This window comes from Mytilus californianus, unplaced genomic scaffold, assembly GCF_021869535.1.
Source record: "Mytilus californianus isolate M0D057914Y unplaced genomic scaffold, xbMytCali1.0.p SCAF_1, whole genome shotgun sequence".
In the NCBI taxonomy this organism is placed as follows: domain Eukaryota; kingdom Metazoa; phylum Mollusca; class Bivalvia; order Mytilida; family Mytilidae; genus Mytilus; species Mytilus californianus.
The window spans coordinates 46,187,451-46,192,937 of record NW_026262581.1 but is presented as its reverse complement, the minus strand read 5'-3'; positions in this window follow the sequence as shown (position 1 = coordinate 46,192,937).

Here is a 5,487-nt window from a genome sequence, read left to right as displayed (position 1 = left end):
TGTTGTAAGGTGTCATTACCATGGTTAAATCATACAATAAATTTTAGAAAAATAACTCCAGTATACACATTGATTCAATTCATATTTAGAGAGTCCGGGTATTTGATGATGATGGATTTTTTTCCAACTTGAATTGAAATATGAACGTCATCATCTTCATTATATTCTTATGGTAATGGCTCATTTTTAACCAGGGTTGACTTGAGAAAAAAATCACTGAGCTTGATGGATATATGGGTTTGAAGCAGTATAAATGTTCATATATATTTATTACAGAAAAGCAGACATCACTATTAAAGTAAGTAAACAAGAAAAATTAAAAAAACGGAACACGTTTTCTATTTATTTAATCCTGTCTCCCCTTTTTGGATTGTTGCACGTTCCATTTATAATTCTAGTATAATTTGTAAAAAAATATAATTTGTTTAAAGTTTTGTCCTGTTATTTCTTTACACTTTTATTAAGATTTTACTTTGTCAAATCAAATAAAAAAATGTAGTGTTAAACATTGAATTTGCCGCCCATTAAAGTTTTATTTTCACAACATCGGAAATGGAACGTACACAGGATCCGCAATTATCTTCTTTCATTTGAATCATCTGAAAAAATAAACAAAACGAGCATACAAATATTGAAAAGTGCAGGTGCTTAACCTCAGAGTAGCTATTAGTTTTAAAAGTGTATCGATTTAGAATAGGATAGGGATTAATTAAAGTTCTGCCACTTAATTTTAAAAGATAAAACAATGTGTTTAAAACTCCCCAAACTAGTGCCGTAGCGTATAGAATGATACATTTTCAAGTTAAAATTAGAAATTTAAGGCTAATGATATAAAAACAAAGTAAGTGGCAGTATTTTTCTTCGATTATAGTTCATTGTCTTTGCATCTGTTGTGCATTTGTTTACAGAAAGTGCTCTCTTGCACTTACACTTTGAGGTTTGAGAAATTGTTGGAGATATTTATAGACCTGGGTGTCACGTGACTACTTTCACTTTAGGAAATTAAAAAGGGCATTCTATGACATATTCGGGATATGTTAGATCGCAAAAATTACGTATAAGCAATATTGTTAAAGTCATTATAAGGTTTTTTATACTTGGATAAATTTGCTAGATTAAGTATAAAATGCAAGGTATATTTCAAAAAAATGCCTTAACACCGTTGCGTATATTTGAAAATGTTTTTGCGATATTTTTACAACCATACACTATTATAATTTTCATACATTTTTTTGGCGATATTTTCATGACAATTGACATAAAAAATATTTTTGTGTTTGCTGGGACATTACAATATTAAATTGATAACCTCTTTGAATTGGTCAGTGTATTCAAAGGATCAATAAGTGAAAAGGAATCGTACAAAAATGTATCTAAGTTTATGAACTCTATAAACAACATGACAGTTAAAGAATGAGACATGTCGTTTGTAATACGTTTTCTACGAGTTCATTCAAATTGCTGAACCAAATGTGTGTAGGTATAAAATAATTAAGTAAAGGTAAGCAGTTATTAGTGGTAACGAAATCTCGGACTTAATGATTTACCAGTGATACATAGATACATTTCATTAAAATCTGTAACGCCACTATAGACACAGGCGTAGCGAACGAGATCCTGATGGATATTTGTTTATTAGGCATTCTTATTATGCGTCAGTTATCATTTTCAATATATGTCGCGGAATTTCAACTGCAGCTACGGAATTGGAGAATGTTGAGAATACCGCAGGAGTTGCGACGTCGCGTTTTACCTATTATATCTAGGGTTGACGTTAGTGCGGGACGTAGCCTTAGGATTCAGAATATATATGAAGAGAACGTAAAACTGTATGGTTGTGTTTCTCCTTTTTATATTACGATAGTTGTTTAAGCCCCGACATTTATTGTCTGTTGCCTTTGTCGGTAAAATAAACCACCTACTGACTGGATACTCGTGGAATAGTAAGTTTATTGTCCCCTCAGATACAACTATTGACCTCGGCTACGCCTCAGGGCAATAAAGCAAATCGGGGGACAATTAACTTGCTATTGCACTCATACCCAGTCAATAAGTATAAACTATCACATCCCCTTACTTTAATAAAGATATGCGATAAAAACATATTCTCCAAAAAAACGAACAACATTAAGATACAATGTATGTTATATGGCAACAACGGACGATAATCCTGACTTGGGACAAGCACAAAAATATGGTTAAACTAGGTTTTGTTAGACCATTACTATCCCCCTTCTAAAATGCAATGAGAAAATAAATAAAATTTAGTTATCTCAATTCTAATGCAATTACTGTATAAGCTTAATATTTGATTAAAAATTACTTAAACTACTGTAAAAAGAATGTGACATCTTGCATTTAGGCTTTTAAAAAATCATGAAGATATATGTTCAAGTTGAGCTTTTTTTTTTTATATTTTACCTTTTTTTTTTGTATGCATGTATATATTAATTAAATTGGATTTTACCTTTTTAATACGGCAACTTATTCAGTTACACTTATGTAACATAATTGAATTGATGCTATATTGCATTGAAATTGCATTAGAATTTGATAGCATTGTATTCTTTACTGAAACTTGAAAGGAATTTTTCAGGGCAATGAACAAACCAAAGGCAAGGGAAGTCTTGATTATAAATTTGAGTTATTTGTCTTCTCAAAATACTTTGAGCAACCCAACATGGATTTCCTTTGGTAAACAATTTTGTACGGGCATGTTCTTTTGTTACAAGATGATTGTATAGTTTTAAAAATGGTACTTTTTATAAGAGAATATTACTTTTAGTTTTTTATAGAAATCATGGAAGTATTTTTTTACCGTACATGCATGATACTTTGGACAAATGTATTCCATGTTGCAAGGACTACGGAACTTGTATTTTTTTCACCTTAGTTAATTATTAATATATGTATATATATATATACTGTTCAAATTATACATTGAATTGAATTTAAGATTGGTACACACTGTGAATAACTCTTATGTTCTTTGTTTACAGGGTTATTATTGCAATTTTGAAGATCGAAATATATTAAGTGATTCCATATTATTTGTTTTGGGGATACCAATTTTCCTGGTTAAAGTTTAAAACATGAAATAAATTGTTTAACGATGAACAAAATGTTTAGTAAACTTGTGTAGTTATGCCCCCCTTGTAGCGGAGGGGGCATTAAGTGTTACCTTTGTCCGTACGTATGTCCCATAATTGGTTTCCGTTCTCTAACTTTAGTTTGCCTCAACCAAATTTTATGAAACTTGTACACAATGCTTATTACTACAAAACACAGATCATGTTTGAATTTGGGTGGGGTCACTTTTACCATTCTAGAGTTATGCCCCTTTACAAATGGAAATTGCTGAATTTTCGTTCCCATTCTCTAACTTTAGTTTTCCTCAACCAAATGTTATTTTGGGAAATGCCACATTTACCATTCTTGAGTTATGCCCCTTTACAAATGGAAAAATTGCTGAATTTATAGTTTCTGTTCTCTAACTTTGAATTGTCTGAACCAAATGTTATGAAACTTATACACAATACTTATTACCAGAAAACACAGATCAAGTTTGAATTTTGGTGGCCTCAATTTTACTGTTCTAGAGTTGTGCCCCTTTATAAATGGAAAAATTGCTGAATGTTTCCGTTCTCTAACTTTAGTTTGCCTCAAATAAATGTTATGAAACTTATATGTATACTTATTACCACAAAACATAGATCGAGTTTGTATTTTGGTAACATCACTTTTACTGTTCTAAATTAGGCCCCTTTACAAATGGAAAATTTGCCAAATTGTCACTTTTACTGTTGTTGAGTTATGTCATATAATATTATATTGGCGAGGGCATCATCCGTGTCCCATGCACATTCCCCGTTTTTTTTAGTAGGCCTTTTGTCAGAAATATTAAAGAATTGAATACCGGTAACTAAGGTATATTTTTAAATCTGACAACCAAAAAACTTAATTGCATTATATAGGATATTTGTTCTCGTATATTGTGTTTATAAAAAAAATTTATTATCCACTTGTATTTCGTATTATATTTTATTTTATATACAACTTTATTTTATATACTGTCGAGAATATTTTGTAAAAATTCTGATCATTGATGCATATAAAATGATAATTACTACGTTTGTGTGTATCCTTTAACGCTGTAGTTACACTTTATTTTACTTGGTATTGAATTTATATATTGATGTACTTGCACCATTGAGTTTTTGCCTGTATATATTCTGTTATGGGTTTCATTTATTAATTTTCTTGATGTCATTTAATAAAGTTCAAGCTATTTGCCTCTGGAATTGTTAGATTTCTTGTTGCAGACTTTGGAGGGTTGCAAAAAATATGTATGGACAGCAAATGAGCAATGCAATGAATGAAATCAACATTGACCAAAAAAATATATGCATGAAATCTAAAATTTGTCTGCTCCCGTGTTTCTACCAAGAGTTCAAAAGGAACTAGGTTCAATTTGTATATATAAACGGTTTTCTAAAAAATCATATTTTGGTGAAAAGAAGATGCTGTAGTTGAAGTGTTTTCTAGAAATCTGGTTTCATATATTTATAGTACTTATTTGTACTTGGACATCCTTCGCTTTGATTTTTTGGCTAGAGTTTTCCTGATGAAGATAAAACCAGAAAAGCGTTTTGGATGAATCAAATTTATATTTCAATTTTTGTTTCATGTTGTATTATCAGACTTGTATACTTATTTATTAAATATGTCTCAGATAGTATTAATCCCAAAAACAAACATGTGGTGTGAAACATGATCTACAGATTTTCAGAGTAGGTGTGGATTCCAAATTGTTGGCTGCCAGTTTACCCAATATGACATTCCCTTCGCCTTAATAACTATTGGAGAGTTTGATAGTTGAATCACCAGAACTAGTCCGTCTTATTTGCTGTTGTGAATTTGACAAAAAGAAAATAAGTGGAATAAATTTACTTTTCCTGTTGGTGCAGTCTGGGGTACATTCCTACCTTTACAAATTTATGCAGTAATTACATTACTTAATTAGTATTTCACTAGATTATAACAAGACGCGTGAAATTTTTTTTTTTGGGGGGGGGCGGTAATTTTGACAAATGCTTTGCGACTCAACAGATGGCTTAAATATGAGTTGCTGATTGTAAAAATTTTCACTAATTTGTCGGCTTGATATCCGAGTTGCAAGGAATGAAAGCCTCGGTTCTTTGTTGGAAAAAAGAGGTTGAGATACAAGGAGTTTAACTTGTTGTAAGGTGTCATTACCATGGTTAAATCATACAATAAATTTTAGAAAAATAACTCCAGTATACACATTGATTCAATTCATATTTAGAGAGTCCGGGTATTTGATGATGATGGATTTTTTTCCAACTTGAATTGAAATATGAACGTCATCATCTTCATTATATTCTTATGGTAATGGCTCATTTTTAACCAGGGGTGACTTGAGAAAAAAATCACTGAGCTTGATGGATATATGGGTTTGAAGCAGTA